Genomic DNA, 20,878 nt, shown 5'->3' on the forward strand with positions numbered 1-20,878 from the left:
CCCCCCCCCCCAAAAAAAAAGGCAAGGGGAAAAAAAATGGATGAATTGTGGCGAATAATCCACACTAATGAATGATTCATGAATGAGACCTAATGGGATAACACATCCTCTCACAGCTAGGTCCCTCCACCGTGATGTGGTGAGAAAACGATTCGCAAGCAGGAATTCTTCCCGAATTGGCCTGAACGTCACCGCAGCGGCGCGCCGCGCAGCCTCACAGGCCGTGCGTAAATGCCTGCACTGTGGGGTCACTGGAGCAGTAGCTTAGTGTGTCTTCATGACTGGATATTTGTCTCAGGCAGCCACAAGGACAGCCAGTCTACAAAGTGATGACACCCCTGCTTTGTTTTTGTTAAATTTTCTGTATCTATTTTATTTTTAAGACTTTTTAAGACTTAAACAAGTGTTAGAGGATAGCTTTCATTCATTTACATTTTCTCATCCTCCAGTGCACAGATTACTCAAAACAATCCTTAAAAATGTATACATTGACTTCATGTGGTTGTTATTATTGCGTTTAAATGCGTGTTTAAAAACCATACTTGTGGAAAGTATGATAGCTTTAGTGCCAGGGTGATTTGTGTGGTCACTCTCAGGGCTTTCACCAGTGTCATTTTCTTTTCAGTTTAAATTGAGTGAGAAATTGAGCCCAGTGACACATCACAACACCACAACCCCACTCCCTTCATGTGAGGACAGATGTCTGAACATCACATTTTGGGTTTGTTCACACCCAAGGGACATGTCAGGACCCTGCTATCATGCTGAAGAGTCATAATTGCACACATTGAGGTGATTCTCATTCTGATTTATTAGAATGATTCAATTCATATCATATTTTGAGGTTGATAATACGATTCATAGTCGATGGTTGGTTCATTTCGAACTATCCGATTCACTGACTTAAAATTGATCCAGGACATCTTTAGCCAAAAATTCAACCAGTGTGACTCAGAGATAAATACCTAAGTTCAGAACAGTGCAGGTGAAGTTTTCCAGATTTCTTGTTTTTCTTGCAAGATAATCAAGTGTAAAATAAATATGTGTACAAACAAACAAGTAAACAAGAATTAATGGCAATTCCATTCACATTTTAGTTTCATAAAGTTGTTGTTTTTCCACATCAAAATGATCCCAATGAGACACTTTTAGGACATTCTACCACACTGTATGGTCACATATCTTTGCTAAATTCAAAGTGTTTCCACACATTGGACTCTAATGATGTCTTGATCATCTTTAGCTGCCATCACACGTGTGTTGTCTGCTGTGATGCACTTGGTGAAAAAGGTTATGGTAAAATAAATGTACGATGCCTTAATCCAAATATTATTTTTTATTATTGATATAATCGATTTATTTATTTAGAAACTTTGTCCATTTGATTAACAACTTGCCTCAGACAGATCGATCAGGTTGGATGATAGGAACAAAAATCAATTCATTGATTAATCATTACACCCCTACATGCCTCTTATTGCTCCATAGCACTAGAAGGAGAAGATGCGTCTTTGTTTTTTTAGCTTTTAACATCTTGTTTTGGGTTTGGAGATGGCTTTCCTGGAGCTCTGCTGCTGGTTTGTCTCCTCACTATAGTTCTTGCAGACACCTCAGCCCCTGTCATCCTGTAGCTTGTCAGGACCGACTCAACCTTTCCGGGACACTTCATGTCAGGTCTGCAGCCCAGTGTTTGGGCTGTGACATGCTGGCTGCGGCCCAGCGGAGGCAGTCTTTCTCTGTGCTGCTGCTGCGGCTGCTGAGTTCTGTAATTAAAGGCAGAAGTAAGTCCAGGGGAGAAGGCTAGGCTCTGATTGCTTTTCATGGCCGTGAGGAGGGAGCTGCAGCATTTCCTGGGGGACCCGGGCTGCTGCTGAGCTCTTTGCAGTCTGCTTTGCCCCCCAGACAGGAGCTGTTCCAGCAAGGCGCACACATTTGTGCTCACAGGCTCGTAAATGTACACATTCTGCTCATTCTCACTGAAACGTACACACAGCAGTTGGAAGAACAAAAAACGCGACTTCTGTAAGTGACAGGCAAACAACGTTTATCTACTTTTAAGAATGCCCCCTTTTTTGGTAGATGTGTGTCAGTATGAGCAGAGAGGCAAAACTGTTACAGCAGAGTGATGTAATGAATTCAAAACAATGCAATCAGGGAGACATTAAGGAGCTCTGCGTTCATTGGCTGCTCTTTGGCACTGACAGAGCAGTTGATTGGTCTAAGTGTGGTTGTTAGCAGAGCCCCCGCCGCTTCCCATAGCAGCAGCCAAACCTATGAGGGCGGCGCTGCGCTCTGAGGGCTGAGCGAACATGCTCACATATAGGATATGGGTGAGCCCCGGCTCATTTGAAAATCTTGGGGAGAAAAGAAAAAAAAAAAAAAGGAAAGTGGATTCATTCATGGCTTGTTAAGAGGATTTTTACGCTATTAGACATGTCGTAACAGAGATGTCCCTTGGAAAGGAAGCAGCACTTTCAGGATGGGAAGCTGTCGGAATACAGAGGATGGAGACACCATTTGGATGCCATTCAAGTGGCAGACCCCCGCCTCTTTTTTGTGTTCATGAATTAGTTCTGCCATGATAATTAAAGCAATGCATCAGGATTTCAGCCATTAACAAATAAAAGTCCAATTAAAGAGGTGTCTATTAAACCGCTCGCCGCATTGCCTACTTGATCTCAGTATGTAGGCTGGTGGCCACTGGGACTGTGAGCAGGCAGGCTTGATGTTCACAGCTCATTTCCTGCTTCCACATCAGAACCCCCCTTATATTGCAGATGGATAGATAATGTGAAATTTCCCCGGTCCCGCTCACATTCTCTCGGGTCCCCTTGAATTTCAACTTGCGGGATCCTCCAAGCTCATATCGAGATGAAATGCTGAGAAATTTGAGAAGGAACCCAAAGAGGTGGGGATTCGATGCGAAAGGGCACAGGTGCAAGGAGCGGTGTAAAAACGGCACATTTCCCAGCATGACTCGGAAAGGGAGGAAACTATATATGACAGGGCTGGATTTTAATTGGTTTCATACAGGGTACTTCTATGTGTTATTTCCTTTTTAATGGCACACATAGTGGCAATAACAGCACTGTTTTTTGTTATATAATAGCATTAATAGATTCCCCTTGTCTGCAGTGCTCCCTGTCTAATTTAAACGTGTTTTTTTTTGTTTTGGTCACATTGGATAGCACACACAAATGCATACATGTTTGTGCGTTAACTGAAAACAGAATAATTAGCAGGCTTATTTCTCCCTTTAGTGGCAAGGAAAGTGGGGGTGTGATGAAGTAGAGGGGTTGATGAAGAAAAAGGGAGCAAAACCTTGCAGGGTGCACGTTGAAAGCAGCAAAAACATGAGGGGGGTGGGGGTGGGGGGGCGAACGTGGTGAGAAGATTAGAAGACGGGCTGGACAGAGCGAGGGGTGAGCGGACAGAAGAAAAAAGGGACAAGCATAGTTACTGTTTGTGATGATTGTGTTGTGGGAGGTTGTAGGGGGGTGGAGTTCAGGTTGCATCCCTCCATTGCAGCCAGTTGGAAGGAAAAAAGAAAAAGAAGAGAAAGTCTGATTCATTTCTAATGGGAGCGAAGCTCGCTGTGTCTTGAATGATTCCCTGCACCTTTCATTTTCTAAACGCTGTTTTGTCTGGTCACCACTTAACAAGCCACCAGTGCCTCCAAAAGAAACCTGCTCTGTATTTGCTTCTGTACATAATTACTAGCCATTTAAGACAGGCTTGTTTTCCATGCCAAATAATGTTGTGAATTTATGTATAAGCACAAGACAGACTGTGCTTTGCATTAGGCTTTTCTCGCCGCTGAGTTAGTAGAAATCCACGTCCGTATAGGGATTGCTGGAACTCGTCTCTTTTAATTGCATCACCGTTTATGCAGACGGTTGCCGTTTGTGCCCTTTTCAAACAATAATTGAATCCAGCGGCTGCTCTCCCATAGCCTCAGGATAATGCAGTTGCAGTCAGCTGACTAAACATGCGTCACTTTATTTATTCATTTTTTATTGGCAGTCAGTGGGGGTGTTGCGATTAATCGATTTACATTCCTAAGATCCAATCAGATTGATCTGTCTGAGTCAAGTTGTTAATCAAATCGACCTATACCTTTATACATTTGTTTCAATAGGAAAAGAATCAATATTGAAAAATACCAGTTGGATTGAGGCATAGTAGGGTTTTTTTTTTTTTACCATAACACAAAAATGACCATCACAGTGGACGACAACACACGTGATGGCAACAAAAAATGATCAAGCCATCATTCCAGTCCAATGTGTGGAAAATACAGTGTGGTACAATGTTCTAGTTATGTTCTGTTTGTATTGTTTTGGGTAGGAAAAACAACAGTGGGCTAAACTTTGGGAAACTAAAGTAATACAAGGAATCTGGAATTCTTCACCTGCACTGTTCAGTACCCAGGTATTTGAGTCCCACTGGTTGAAGTTTTGGTTAAAGATGTCCTGGATCGATTTTAGGTCAGTGAATTGAATTGAATGGATTGTTCAAAATTAACCAATTTCGACTTCAGATCGGATCTGCAACCACAAATTATCACATTAATTGACTTGTTGTTAAAATGAATCGTTACTCTCCTATAGCAGTCGGAGAATACCTGGACTTGTGCTGCATGAAGTTAGACCTGACTCTCATCATCATCTGCTGTATGATGGCGCTGATGATACATCAGCATGGCTGCTGCTTTACTATGGATAGTAATTATAATCATTCACTGTTAGTGGTCCTTGTCACAGGAGTGGGGCACAATGGAAATAATAATTAGGACCTCTCATTTCAGATGCATCACTGGAGAGAGAAGGGTGTACCACCGCTCCTTGACTTCTAGCATGTACAGCTGTGTGTAAACTCACTTGTTTCCCAGTGTGTCGGCTCCAGCACATCTCAGTAACAATTTTCTGCTTTTTTTTTTGCCTCCTGTCATTTCTTACGCAACTCCAACGCTGCGCTGTGTATTTTACATTGTGACAGTGACCCAGTCTTTGCTGTCATAAGCAAGTAGCTAATTGTAGCATAAAGAGTCTTGAAGGGCCAGGATGTGGGCCTGACATTTATTCTCGCCTCACCCCTGACAGCAGCACGCCGTGCACAAACACACGTTTTTCAACTCGCTACTCTCACTGCTCCTCTAACCCATTTCCTCTAGTCATCATTCAGCAACATTGTCAGAACACGGCTCGCGCATATATCACATCTGAGCCTGTAAAACGCTCCCCACGAGGAGTCAAATATGCACCTCAGTGCAGCCGCTGCTGATAAAAGGAGCTAATTCATCACTTAGTTGCTCAAAGCTTCCTAGGATCCTGGCAGTGTTTTCTAAATCCTCTGTGGATCTGTGAATTTACTAAATCTTTTCCAGGTTTCCAATGTGTTGATGTTTATTTTAGGTCAGTTATTACACAATACTCCTAACAAAGGGTTATGTCGGACGGGAATAAAACTTAAATCCTTATTTGGTGAAGTTGGTTCTATTTTCTTCTAAGTTTTTAAGGAAAGTTTTGAAACTTCAGTGTTTGAAGTCCCACTCCGATCATCTTCTGATCAATTTCAAAAGCATTTCCAGTGGTCTTTTAATTATGATGATGCCGTTTTTAGCCAAAATAGTAATAATAATAATAGAAAAACTGTGTTGTTTTCTAGGACATAGTTTCTGCAGAGCGGCAGTAGTTCATCAGAATTTCACTCCTGAGTTGTTTGTGGGAAATTTTACCCTCATTTCCCATCATCCATCTGTTTACACTCTATCCCACTAGCTTACAGCCCCTCACAAACCCAAGCTAACATTGCATTGAAACAAAAAATGTGAGCAATATTGGAGCTATCCAGCCATACAGACTAGGAAAACAAAGACACTCATGGATCTATTTGTCTGCATGTGGAAGCATGCAAGGAGCTTGTGGCTTGCCGTAGTAACTTATATGTCACACCTGCAAACTTTAGCTAATTTAAATATGTCCTCCTTCATAAAAAAAATGGCCACAAGAACTTTTTAAAAAGACCAAAAAGAACAATTTTCCTCAAAGTGAGTCTTTAATCAAAGCTAAAGTTAGACACTGACTTTACAAATCCTTAAAATCAAACAAATAAAACTTTTAATTTTTGATTTTTGTTCGACTTGAATTTTTGAAGTGATGCTCACTTAGGGAAGAAAAATGGATACAAAAATGATCCCAGTCTTAAAGGAAAGAAAATTTTTAATGCATGCTGCTATGTGAACATGTAATATTTTCTGCAATGTTTCATAGCACATCTTAGTTAGTTGTTCCAACGCACAAAACGCCTGTTTTCCAAACTTAACCCCAAACTGACGTAGACACAAACCCCTGTTATGAGCCGGAGCCTAATGTGTTCAGATGCAGTAAATAAAATCAATTTAATTTCCCAAGCATCTTGTGAGTGCTGCGTTCTTGGAAAACGAGACAATGCAAACAGACACTGATTAGCTCCTCTGAAGTGTGTGCTGGTTTTTGTTTTGCCTGATCTCTCCGAGCGGCTGCAGATTCTCTGCAGAAGAGGGATCGAGCTGTTGTGTAAGCCCAGTGCTTTTTTTGTGTTGTAGAGTGGTCATCAGTCTGGGATGAAATTTAATAATGATATGCATCATTAATGTAGTACAAAGTGAAGTAGGTATGTGTGAATCAGTGAACATGACGGTCTGTTTGGGGTTTTTACTGCACGCCATTGACAGGTTGGCGAGTATCATTGAATACATAAAGGTTTTCCAAATCCAGGTTATCCAGATCTGCTTGTTATCCACCTTTCCTTGCCTCACTTGATGTTGAATGCTAGAAACAGGTGATTCCAGGTTCTGGTTGGATGAGCACACCTGTTCCAGGTAATCAGCAGTAAGCAGGGCAGCGTCATAGATCTGGGTGGTATTCCAGAAACCAAGTTTAAACTACCCTGACTTTAATCCTGAACTCTGGCTGAAATCTGCCTTAACTTGCTTACTCTGGGTATGTCGGTTCCAACAGACCGGATATGAGTTAGCGTAATTACGCTCGACTTGGTAACCCTGGGTTAATGCGCGTGCAAGGCAACCACATAAAGACATTCTCAATAGAGCGCAGATTTCTGTAGTCACCACGGAAACGCGTGGAGAAAAAATTAGGGCGCTATACTTCAGTGAGACGGAGTCGGAGATTTTATTGACCGCATATGAAGATTATACGCCCATCAAAAAAGTAATGCGGCTGCATCATCAAAAGAAAGAGTTTCTGCTTGGATAAAAATAATGGACAAAGTAAACGCATGAGTTTCTGATATATTTCCAATTACATTGGGATGTATAGATATACAACTTATAAAGCTTAAATGAATTGATTCAATTGGTAACAAGTAATTGAGTTCAATTTATTCAGCCTAATTTCTTCTGTCTATCCAACTCAATAGTTGTTTATACAACTCAAATTTACATATTTATCTAACTAAATCTCATATTACTCCAATTCAATGAAATGTTTTTCCATATTCATTTATTGTACTTCTTGCAATCTCATGTGTCTAAGTTAGAGGCTGACGATTTTCTCATTTTTATAAAATTAAAATAAGTGATACAGTGTGGATTTACAATATATACCATGCAGTTAATTATCATGATTCTGACTGTAACTTCAGTACTAATTCCTTGTTATTGCACTAGTGGTGCTTAATAAACTCATCATCCTCTTCCTCCCTCTCACTCATGGTGCAGAAAAAAATAAACATAACTGGACAAAATAACTCAGCAAAACACAGTAAAACAGCTACAACTAAACATATTTAGAATAAACCTACACTTGTCCCCAAATCCGACCAGACAGGCAAAGGGAATGGTATCCCACAATTCCTTGTGCTGCCGATCTAACAGCAGCACCAAAGTTGCACCTACTTAATTGAATTAACTTAAATGAAAGTACAATAATTGTCTGATAACTACGTGTTATTTTTAAGTTGACTGAACTCAAAAAAAGTATTTATCTTAACTGACGCAAATAATTAAGTTAAATCAAAGTAAAAAAGTTTATCTTTCCAACATCCATACGTGGTCTTATCACCCTCTCACGGTGGAAAAAGTATTATCTGAGCTTCTTCATCCACTAAATCATCTTCAAATGGACACGTCATGCTGCTTCACCTCCTGAAAATAAACTAACCTTCAACTAAACCTGCTCCAGACCAGGTTATGTTCAGAGCATGAGTTGCTATGGGAACTAAGCATACCCTAAAACATACCTCTGTTTTTGGAACCGATAGCTGAGGTTATCAGCTTCCTTATCCTCAAACTTACCGTGGTAACTCACATAACCTGCTTTCTGGAATACCCCATGGAGAACCAGAACCAGCCCTGATGCGCACAAAATACTGGCAAATAAAATTTACAGTTTAGCATCAACAAGCTTTGAGAAATAATAGCTGCATCTGAGAATTACTGAATGAACTTACAGCGATTGCACGGATGTAACACCTCTCCTATCAACACACCCGCCAAGCCGATTCAGGTCAGAGCTGTGTTGGTGGACCTTTGCACATGGATGATAGGCTGATCAGTGCACACTCCTGGCAGACAAAATATGTTGTTGTTGTTTTTTTTTAAAATGCAAACCTGTTGAGTTTTGATGCCATGGAATGAGGCAGTGCTGTCATGCCAGCGCAACCTGCACGTGCAGGGTTGCCACAGTAACCACACGCGTTCAGATGGTGTTGTTGAAAATACCAATTCATAGTTTTACACCAGTTTGAAGTCAAGGCAGAGATCTTAGCTATTTATTTGATATCAACAAAGAATATAATCAAGTTATTCACTCATTTTTGATTATTTATACTTTTACTTAATATGCCTTATATATCTTTAGATTTTAGTATATTTTTTATTGTTTTGACATGTCACTCAGTGATCTCATGCAAGAAATATATTGTAGGCCTTTCTTGCTAGTCGCCTTTTTTGTTTTCATGCAGGCGATTTTGTTTTAATACGCATTATTTTGGTTACATTTGTTGGATTCACTGTCAGATTGGACAAAGAGCATCGCTCCAGAAACTGATGTCTTGCTGGATGTGAATCATTTGCTCACAGTCAGCGTTAAACGCCGCCAAAGTCACACCCTCTCTGTACCTGGATATTGCCTGCCACGTCTAAAGGACTCCCAGATATCCGTCTGTCACAATTCAGCATCACCTCTCGTCTTTAGACCTGTCTCAGTGGCTCACACAATTATAGAGCGGGGTTTTGTGTCTAAAAGACAAAAGAAGAGGTTTCTGGCAGCTCCCTAAAGTTGTTTTTTTATCGTCTTCAGAAGAAAACACATTTAAATGATTTTATTTATGATATCTGATTTGCATATTTACAGTTAAATGGTGGTTTCAACAATTACTTGTTGAAAGTTTACAATATTGCGGCTTCCTTTTTTTGTCTCCTTCACGCTGTTTCTGAACTGTGGAGCCAAATACTTTGAATTCATCACAAGACCAGGGATTTTCCTTTTATATTCAAATGACATTATGTACAATGTACTCCTTTGATATCTGTCTCTGAGGTGTGTGTAGATGCCTGCGCTCGAGTGTACCTTTTTTTGCCTTTCGTGTGCACTATTTGGGATTTGCTTATGGTTTATTTATGCAGGTAATTCTATTGAGAGAATCTCTTTGCGAGGCTCGAGCTAGCCATACGATGTAATAGGTTTAAAAAGTGATATCAAAGATGTATGCTGCTGCAGTGTTTTGGCTCGAGTGATGAGGCCTCTGGAGATGTGGGGAATCTGTGTTCACTGTGCATAGAAAATTTGCTGCATGCCGTGCGTTTGCTTGTGTGTGTGTGTGTGAGCATTGTTTATATGTGTTTGTGTGTTTTATATGCACTCGATTTATCTGTTTTAGGGGACCGCCTGCGCTTCCAGAAGTCCTCTGTGTTGGCTGTTAATCCCTTGCTGCTTAGTCTATCCAGACTTAGTGACCTGACAGAAAATTAGCAGTAACAAACACTGTGGCACACATTTTGCATCTCTTTCTTGCTTGCAAATCTGCCCGCTATTCAGACTCCACAATAAATGCAGCAACAGTCTGCCAGGCACTTGGACACATGGGCGTGCATGTATGAGCTGTCTGCACAAGCCTGCTTGGCCCCTTGAGCTTTTCTGCGGGAGCAGAAGTTTGTTTTTGTGCATGCATACTTTGGTCTGCATTCACATTATAATAAAATCTGTTTTTTCCCCCCCAAATGGGCTTTAGGTGTTGCTGACAAGTATGTAGGGTTATTTAGAAAAACACTTGATGCCCCCAAGGGTTGTGCGTTCAAAGGACAAAGAAGGTTTTTGCGTGGAAGAAAAATAATAGAAACAATTTACACTTTGACTCCATCTCTGGGGGCTTTACAAATTGTTAATTTAAGTTCCCATTATACAGTTAAATGTATTTAGGAGAGACTAAAAATTAATTCCATTAATCTTGGAAGCAGCTGGGGCGTCTGTATCCGTCGAGACAGTTTTCTCCTCCCTCCTGAGACCTGTGGGTTTTCCCATCACTTTTAAAATCAATTACCTTCCTTCCTCCCTCGCCACTCCAACTCTCACTAAGTACTCTTGTCATATTCTTCATTAGAAAACCCACCACTTCACCTATAGCTCGCTACGAACACCTCAACTCAGAACTCTCAGTGTTTTTAAGTGTTCGCCGAGTGTCTCTCTCTCTGATCTATTAGCATGTCTCACACAGGTTTGTGGCGTGAAGCGTTTTCAGGGCACGAAGCCTCCGTTATAAGACGACAGTCTGTGACGGGATGGGACTTTTTAGTATTACGTTACACTGAAGTCACAACAAAGGGCTGATGGGGAACGGCTTCAACCGTTGGGAGAGATCCTGTTATTCTCCCTCGTGCACCATCTCACAAACATCTCCCTGCACCAACTGAGGGGGAATAAGCATGGATATGCTTGACGGCTGCTTCCTATTTTAGTCGTCGGCAGGTAGGCGGATGAGTTGAACTGTGTAGGATCTCTGTGCAGCGAAGTCTTCGTCTAATTAGTTTGTCTAATTATGTCTTTGTGTGGAAATTTCTCAAATTAGTGGTATCGTGCAGAATGTGAGCATGCTCATTAAGGTTGTCATGAGAATTGTTGTGGCAGTTGGAGGAAAAAGAGAGGAGAAAAGGGAGAAGGAGCAAAACTGTGTCACTGGTCCCAAAAAAACCCCAAGTGGTCTAGATCCCCTTTATCAAATCCAAATGTTTTTAAATGGGGAGATACAGTGCAACGCTTCTTCCACAAGGAAAAATGTTTCCTTTGCCAGCAAAGCCCCCCCCCCCCCCCCACACACACACACACACACCCTTGCAGGAGCTCCTGCTATTTCTGGCAGACCACAAAAAAGGTCTCCTTTGATTTACCGTTGTATGTCGGCAGCAAGAGTGTCACAGGATGTGGAATGTAGGTGTCTCACATGCACAGACTCTCTGGCTCTTTGCAAGATGCTGCAGCGTCATTTCTATTTCCTGGGTCTCAAACGCTCCTCACGAGGTGTCCTTGGGCATTGGAGTCACGATGCATTAGCTGCTGGAATATTGACAAGAAAAGTTAAAGCCTCTTTTTGAGCAAGTGGTGAAGTCCACAATAGCAGCCAAGAGGTTTGAAGGTTAAACACATTGCAGCACTTTGCATTTTACAGATCCTGTTTGATTTTGATGTGAAACTGTTGTTGTTGTTGTTTTTTATTTTATTTTTTTAAATAAGTGTAGCCTTGGAAACCCCAGAGCTGCAAATGAAACCTGGACTGTTTTAATTTTAGTCACATGCTGGTTTGGTTTGGTTTTGTCAGCTAAAGTTCTCAGTTAGGGATACAATGGGAGTATTTACCTAAATATCAACCCCTACTGCTGTTTGCTCAGTGGCATCAGATATATTTAAAATCTGGTATTTTCAAATGCCAAATTTCTTACTGCGGAAATTGCAACCAGGGATGTTGTCATTGAGGAATTTGACAGAAAAGCATTTGCTATTATATAAGCTTGCTTTTATCATTTAGTCTCGGGGTGCTTTAGCACTGGCACACAGCAGAAGCCTCATGTCCTGGTCCATCGGAAAACCGAGGAGCTGGTCAGGTTAACTATGGTGCAGTCCCTCCCCATGGTGTACAATGCAAGCAAACTATACAATGGACCAAAAACAAGGCCTTATATAGACCCTTCCCAAACATTAGAATATAATGGATAAGTGTAATCAATTTTCATGATTCCATTCAAAAATTAAACTTTCATAAAATATAGATTCAAGCCCCACTGTTTAAGTGATTTCAAGTATTTTTTTGTTTATTTTGACATAAATTTGGGTTCCAGTTCATGAAACCCACAAAAACATCAGTCCACCAGATGAGCAAAAATGAGCATTGATGAATTGAACAATGAACAATTTTAAGTACTTCCCCCATTTTCAAAACAAATCCAAAGTTGAATCATAGAAAGAAAGCCTGTCAAGACCAAGAACTTTCCTGAGGGTGTGCAATATATCTATAGGTTTAAAGGATAATCAGAAAGTTACCAGGTAGTCACAGCAAAAATATTTTCTTATGTTGTTTTCATAAAAATGAAAGTAGTGCCACAAAAAGGTGCAGAACTCATGGAATACTTTTTTTTTTCTTAAAAGAAAAACAAAGTTAAAAACAGTTTAACTGGACAGGAATGGATGAGTCCTGAGCTTGGGTCTGGAAACACTCCCATACCCGCAGTTATGAGGATGTTGTCACACCATAACATGTCAGACTCATGCCATGCACAATGCAGTGTCATTATGCTACGCACACACCGGGCATGTGATGCACATTAAAGAACGCGCTGAGCGCAGCTTCTTCAACGTGCTTTTAGCATTCGGTGTTTACACTGGTCTGTCGCTACCTGATACTAGCGCATGTACTCACAGTTTGAAGAGTCTTGATGTCCAATGTTTGTGCTCCATTCTGATACATGAATAACTTGTTGTCAGACTTCTGGCACAAACTACTATCATTTATTTCTCCTTTATGTTCAATTTACAAATCGTTGGCGCGTCTGTGAATTAAAAAAGACGCGACCCATAGGTCACCGCCAAATCCAAGTACCTGATTGTTTAGTTGAACTGGTTTCACTTTAAACATGCGTTTTGTATGTAGAGTGAAAACGGACAGAAAAACTTGCGTAGTGACGCATGAATGGGAGAGTTTGGAAAGTGGAAGACCAATACGCGCATTTACACATGTTCACATAGACTTTTCATTAGAAGTGATCACATAAACGCACGTTGCTGAACCCAGTGTAATCGTAGCATTACACAAATCTGAAGAATAAAAAATAGAATATGTTTACAGTAATTTGTCTTTTAAGTCCATTCCATGAAGTGGAAAAATACAAATACAGGTATGTAGTGTTTTTTTGCTATAATTTTAAGCTGCTAGTGTAAAACATCCGTGGCTAATTAGAGTCTGGACTGAAGTTAGACTGCATTGGAAATAAGCACAAAGTGTGTGTGTGTGGTGGGGGGGCAGTGTCTCCCTTGACCGATGATGAACATTGCCCTCCTCGGCTTCCCCCCCCCCCCCCCCCCAAATCTTTTCATAGACCCCTCTTCTTCTCACTCTCATTCTGCATTTCCCTCCTGCTCTCCCCCCTCTCCTTCCCCCATGCTTGGTCCTCCAGTAATTGGTATTCCGAGTGGCAGCTGGGATCCATACAAACATAGCAGACAGAGAGAGGGTGAGAGTGAGCGACGCAGTGTGTTTATGAGGTAGAGAAAGACATGGAGGCAGGGAGAGAAAGAAAAAGCCAGCAAGTCAATACGCTGGTTCATTAGAACACTGAGTCACAGTGGCCGCTGCCTCGTTTGTTTGTGTTTGTCCAATACTCTTGTCTTAAGCAGAGCCCAACACCTCTGTCCGCTCACACTGGCAACACACCTCTCCAGCAGGGGCTGCCTGGACGAATGTGATATGGGCTTTTTTTGGCACATATGGTCTGACCAGTTTATGAAAAAAAAAGTGGAATCAATGATCTTAATCAAAGGCTTTTTCTCTGATTCTTACCAGGTCAAGTTCATGGTCAGAGTGTGCTGCATCAGATATCGTCAAACCGGCGTTTTGTTCTAATATCGAGCTACCTTCGTTGTTATCCACACACATGATCGCCTGCTAACGCAGTGCATTTTACGGTGGCCCTGAAGTGCAAACATCACCAACAAATCCCCCAACGCAAGAACATATTAAAAATCACAACCACAATTAAAAAACAACATAACAATTTAGAGATCAAAACAAAATTACCAAAACTTAATCGAAACAAAAATGAAACATTTTGGAAAACAACAAGTCATTTCCAGAAATCAAAATGAAATGTTGAAAATGTGACTGAATAAGGAGCCAGAAAAGATAGGTACAATTGGGAAATCACTGATTGGATAACGTTTGATTTTTTTTTTTCCATTCAAGTTTTTTCAAATGTGTCATCAATGTCCGTACACCAATAAAAGTTTAATGATTAGTAGGGAGCATATCCAGTATCACTTCATGCCAAATAACTTTTGGTTGAAATGATGGACAAACGACATCATTCAATCAGTGATGTTTCGTAGTATCTACTTTTTCCTGTTTTTTCTTTTTTTGAACATTTTTTTTGTTTCACAAAACGTTTTTATTTCATGTCATTTTTTTGGAATTGTGTTTTGGTCTCTATAGTTAAGTTTTAAATTATTTGTTTTTCTTTTTTAATTGTGTTCTTGCGTTGGGGGATTTGTTGGTGTGATTAGCACTTCAGGGCCACCGTAGCATTGCATTGCACAGGGCTAACTAAAAAGCTGATGAGCCACGCAGCAGGAAAACTTAGGACGTCTGATTGCGTCTGTGGATGAACAGAGGACAGGCTACCTGACATGGGATTTAGTGGCAAAGGAGCAGAAAATAAAATGGAACTCTGCAGTTATTGAAAAATATGAAATTGTATGTACTGAAAAAAACAAGAGAGGAGTGTTTTCTGGTCACAGTGAGCTGAAAGCAGACCACTTGTAGGGATATTGAAAGAGAGATAGAGAGGTAGGTTAAGAGCGAGGGCTGAAATGACCTGCTCCTCTTTTCAAGGCCTGTTTATTTTGGGGGAAACGGTAACATGTCGGTGGCGATGTGGTGGTCAGGACTCCTAAGGCCCTCATGGTGCATGGTGACCTCTCATTACTGCTGCTTGAAGAAGCGTGTAACAGAGGAGATCACTCCAAAGGGCATTTGTGTGGATGCGCCTAACCTTTTAAACCATTGTGATACGTCAACCATACAAATAACTCATTAACCTTATCCATTTAAATGGAAAGCTTCAACTTTTATCCTGCTCCCCCCCCCATCTCTCCTCTATTTGATTTTTCCTAATTGCCCAGTGCAACTGATGCAGATTTGAAGTCCTTGTGTGGAGTGGTTGATGCAGTCATACAGCCAGCAGAAAAGGATTTGGTCCCTTTTGCTCCAAAACTTAATGAAGCCGGTTCTAATTAATGGGTAAAGAAAAAAGATGCACCTTTGTTTGTGTGGGGGTTTGTTCAATAACTTCAGCCTTTTAATCACCCATCTCAAATGCAGAGATGTTCCAAAGGCTTGGCCAATAAGCACTGCTAATACCTCAGTGCATATGCACACCACTACTGACTTGAGCTCCTCACAGGCTCTGATCAATAAACCTGATTACCAACAGGAAAATCTTGGCTGTTGAGTTTCCACTCAAAAGCCAGCACTATTTTCTAAAACATTTAGCCAAAATGTGACTTTTTTAAAACACAACCACATGGATTAAAAACAAAATATATATTTTTTAAAGATGCTATTTCTTTGATGCCTACACTAGTAACAGTAAGGCATGACGGAGTATAAGGGCCGCTATGAAGGATTAAGAAAAGAGAATAAAGTCGGAAAGTATAAAAGGAAAAACTTCTAAATTAAGATAATTTTACCAGGAAAAAGCTGTGCTCTTTCAAAAATAAATTGGTTGTTTAAGCCTTTTTGCACATTACATGCCAACTAAATCCATCAATGCACCAATTATAAGGCTATACTTTATCACAGGAAACTATGTGCTTCTGGAACTATACTGCCGATGACATAAGCGGTGCGCCCGATGGAAATCCACTGCTTAGGGGTCAAGAATGTTGTTCTGAAGAGGCCCAGTTTTCTGCAACATAAAAAATAACTTATAAAAAAAAAAATCTTAACTCCATAAAAGACTTAGTATTTCCTTATTCCTTAGTACTTTCCTTATTTGTGAAACCAATGTTGAAGGAACTGCTTAAAACACATGGTCTTTTTGTGTTGTTGTATGTATTTTTTAATTAACACCCTTTTGCCTCAAAAATTTCTGACTTCAATCTCTTAAATTCTTAATAAATACCTTCAGAAATTATGAATTTATTATGGTAAAATATTGAGTCTTTTACTTGTAATTCTAAACATTTATTCTCATAAAAGTTATCATACTTTTACGACTTTATATTCTATATTACCGGTAATTTATTTTTTTCTTTCCTGGTAGACCTTTCACTCCATTGTAGTGAGGTGTAAAGTCTTGATTATTTTGTGTTTTAAATTGCATAGCAGATGTAACTTTTGTCAAAAAACATGAAAGATAAATTGTTTTTTTTGTTTTCTTTGTTCAAGAGTTCCATTTTGACATCGTCCCCCTTGACCTTAAGAAAATCTGAAGACTCTGCAGTTCCTGGCAAACACAATAATATGAATAATTCATTTTAGCAACAGTACAAACATTACAAGTTAGCTTATGGCATTTTGCAAATACCGAAACAAGAATTTATTAAAAAGCAAACAAGAAAAAATACTTGAGAAAGTTAGAAGAAATACATTTATCTTTCTGCATGGAGAAACTTTCCAGAGTAGACTAAGCTAATGTTTGGTTAGACTGTGTGTGCTCCACTGGGGACAAACTACATACTGCAAGCTAACAGGTTATTTTCCATGGAGCTGAGATTCACTGCTAATTCATTAAGCCTCAAGTCCCAATGCTCGAAAATGACTTTATTACAAATACAATTATAGCTAAAGGAGGCAGAGGATCAACAAGGCATCTCATGATGAGCCCAGAGTGGATGAAACACAAGAAGGGAGGGACAGTCACACAAGCTGGCACTGCGTCAAACTGTGCTCCTGGCAACACGATGTAGCAACACACGCTGCGTTTTAGCCAGCCAGCGCTCTCTTCAAGACATGAAATTAAAAAAAAAAGATGTAAAAGTCAAATGTTAACATTCACTAGATTCTATGAAACACAATAGCTTTTGTGGTTTCAGTGGATTGAGATAGAAAAGTCTTAATATCAGCAACTTTTCAATATTTTACAGCAGGTATGATGCTAAAAAAAGTTCCTTGCAGAACTCACTTGAAAAAAACAATAAAAGCACAAAGTATATGTTTATGTAAACAGAGTATTCCGTTGCCAAGCAAGCCTGCTAAAGTACTCTAGCCTTGGTTTAAGCCAAAGATTTAGTCTTTCGTTAATTAAAAAGACTCCTTCAAATTCTGCAAACATTTGGTCATTGTAGGAGATTCATTAGGAGTTCTTTTTTTTTCAACCCATTAACAAAATGTGGAAAAAAAAACCCAAGAACAATTAAAGGCCCACTCTGGTAAAATTATGTTTTGGGTGTTTTTAACATGTTAAAGTGGCATTTCTTTTTTGTGATAGAGGAAAAATATTAAGAAAATTAAACTGAAAATTGCAGTTGAGTATTTCTTTATTCAAATTGTTGTGAATCGGGAACAGACAAAAAAAAAAAAAAATGCAGTTTGAAAAACCTTGTAGCTGTGACGTAGGGGCTACGATGGCAATACTCCATTCTGATGCATCAGCTTGTAGACAAATGTACTTCTTCATTTTCCTCGCCGGTCTGGCATCTTGTACAAAACTGTACGTCTTCAATATTGCTCGCCATTTTTGTTGCACCGGAAATGTAAGGTTGGAGTTGTGAGGGGCAGTCAATGGGCGTACTGAGACCCAGAGACTCGTTAAACTATTTATTCTGGTCCATCAAACTGGCATGAACCATTTTTAATTTTTTATTTTCTCTGTAGTTGTGGTGTCTCCCCGTTGATTGTCCACTACAAATACATTGACCTTTGTCTAGGGACAGAAAGTTATTCTGTATTTGTTTGGCGTCTGAAGATTTGCCGTTTTTTTTCCTGATGTTCATGTGTGTTTTCCAAATCTGACATTATTTTTTATATATAAAGTATTTTTTTGATCATTGTACCATGGACGCAACAAAATGACAGTTTTTTTTAAATTTTGGCTAAAAACAACATAATCATAATTGAAAGAGGGCTGGGACCGCTTTAACAATAAATCAAAAGATGATCGGAGTGCATAGGACTTTATAAAAGTGACCCCATGCGATGTTTAGATTATGTCTTGAGCCAGATTTTCCCTTTGGCTTCAAAATAGAAAAAAAAACCAAAAACAAATAAAAAAATGTGTCATCTCTTGTCTATTTAAATTACAATGCTATTGGGATCTTTCTTAACTTTAATTTCATTGCACGCATTGCAGTCTGTGGTGATATGAGCTTCCATCTTTACCAAAGGTACCTTGCACTTCTGTGTTGGCAGCATTAATGCAAAAAAGTAAATTGAGATTGTGGATCAGCACATGCTGCCTTCCAAATGACATTTTTCTCCATAGACATCTATGCAATTTTTCAACTAGTTGATACAAAACAACACTTTTAAAGATTGCACAGAGTCAGAGCTGTAGAAGAAAAAGCTGCTGGTATTGGATCTGTATATGTGTCCCTAACAGAAAATGTGTTGAAAGCATTTTTTAAATCACATGGAAATTAAATAGTCCATTGCTATTGCACACCTCAAGACCCTTTGACAGAGAGAAATAGGCTAAATTACATTTTAAAAACTTCATTGAAAGTTAATGAGACAAAACAAATTTATGGTGGCAGTACAGCATGATCTCGGAGTATAATGATATTCTTTGAGTTCATATAGTACCTTTTCCAGTTAGATAAAGGTCAAAGTTATTGTAAGATTCTTATTTTTTAGTCCATACTATCCCATCTTGGTGCTTTTTTTCTGACCCAGCTGTGAAGAAAATGTTCAAATGCATAAAGCGTCTAAAAATGGCATTTCTCTCTTGCATTTTTGCACTCCATCTCAATCTCTTCTCCTGCTCTCAGTCTGTCTCTCTGCCTTCTTGGCTGTCATATCTCTTTATACTGTTTAGAAATGCTGTACATTGTGTTACAGGGTTGCGACTGATAGCCTGCCAATTTCAGTTGTGGCACATCAGAGAGGCTAACCCCCCCCTTTCACCCCTTTTCTCCAATCGCAGAGAAACATTAAAGTCATGACAGTGTGCTCCTTTTTTTTTTTTTACCACTCTCATTGATTCTACACAGCCTGATTAAGTGTTTCACACACAAAAAAAGCTTTTTTATGTATTATGGAGGAAGACTACTGATCACACCGTGGCCAAACGCTACAGCACAGAATGTCTCTGTGAAGGAAAACACAGAAACTCCCTCCTGACACGGTTTGTTTGGCAGACGTGTTGCAACTTTGCAAGCAATAGACAAGAATTATTGTTCTTTGTTATCAGAGATTCTGAGACCATTTATATTTCTTCCCGTGTAGCCTATCAATAAGCTTCTAAGCCGGGTTTCAAAAACTAATAACATCAGTGACTTCAAGAGGGGGGAAAACAAATATCAAAGGAAGACGGCGCATTATCAGCCCGAGATGGTGTGAGAAAATCAAGATTTGTAGATGGTCTGAAGGGCAGAATGGTGTTGTTGTTCGGTCCCATGTCCTCCTCATTAAAACCCTCAAACACATTATTCTCTAACACCCTTTCTCTAGATTTCCCTATTTTATGTGTGGCTTAATTTTTTTTATTTTTCTACCCCTGCTCTGCCCACCCTTTGTCATTCCCTCACTCTGCCTCTTTCTCTCTGTGTATTTCCTTTCTTCTCCCTCTGTCCTGTGTCACCCCCCCTCCTCCCGTCCCGGCTGCCCCTGTCCTTTAGTTTTGAAGCCAAGTAAAGGAGTCGCCTTCTGAAGCAACGGGGAAATAATTTGTGGCTCACAGAACAAAGGGAAATCTTTGCTGTGGGAGTAATGGAATGTTTTTTTTTTTTGTGATGGTGGATGAAAACTGACTCATTTTAGACTTGCTTAAAACCTCACTCCCATGAAAATTGTGTTTTTGGTTGTTTTTAACATGTTCTTGTAGCATTTCTTTTCATGATGGAGGACATATATAAAAAAATGAAGCTCAAAATTAAATTTCCGAGTATGTATTTATTCAATCATCAGGAATCAGGAGCAGATAAAACAATACAGCTGGAAAAAGATTGTGAGACTTACAATGGCAAGTGACATGCTCCCTGTTCTGCCCCATTCTGATACATCCACTTGTTGACAAATAGATCCGTCTTTGTTTTCCTCGTCTGAGCTGGCATCGGACTCAAAACTGTCTGCCTGGATAGCTTCAATTGTGCTCGCCCTTTTTGTTGCACTGGCAATGTTATTTAGGAGTTGTGAGGGACTGTAAGCTAGCAGGACAGGGTTTAAACAAAGCTTCCCACCTACAACTCAGAGGTAAATTTTTGATGAACTCCTGCCGCTCTGCAGAAACTATGTCCTAGAATTCAACACAGGCCTTTTTGATTTCGGCCAAAAAATGCTCAATAAGAACTAAAATACCACTGGGAACGGTTTCACAATGGATCACAAGCTGATCGGAGTGGGGTTTTAAGTTAAAGAGAGGAAAAGAAAGATTGAATATAATAATTTCTGAGAGAAATAAAGGCAGTGCTATACCACTGAAAAAGGATGCTCGATTCATAAAGAGAGAAGGAGGGTA

The 20,878-nt window shown here is 39.8% G+C and overlaps 1 protein-coding gene and 1 long non-coding RNA gene across 3 annotated transcripts in view; one reads left to right on the forward strand and one right to left on the reverse strand.

The window, feature by feature from the left end:
- The window catches only part of nexmifb (neurite extension and migration factor b), a 70,149-nt gene that overhangs the window by 825 nt on the left and 48,446 nt on the right, over nt 1-20,878 (forward strand). The window lies entirely within an intron of this gene.
- On the reverse strand, nt 1,326-8,588 carry LOC144994897 (uncharacterized). The gene is made up of 3 exons (XR_013658585.1): nt 8,452-8,588; nt 8,297-8,370; nt 1,326-1,763 (listed from the first exon to the last, which is right to left on the reverse strand). It is a non-coding gene; the product is annotated as an uncharacterized LOC144994897 (long non-coding RNA).

Source organism: Oryzias latipes, chromosome 10, assembly GCF_053564925.1.
Source record: "Oryzias latipes strain Hd-rR chromosome 10, Olatipes_Hd-rR_3.1".
Taxonomy (NCBI): domain Eukaryota; kingdom Metazoa; phylum Chordata; class Actinopteri; order Beloniformes; family Adrianichthyidae; genus Oryzias; species Oryzias latipes.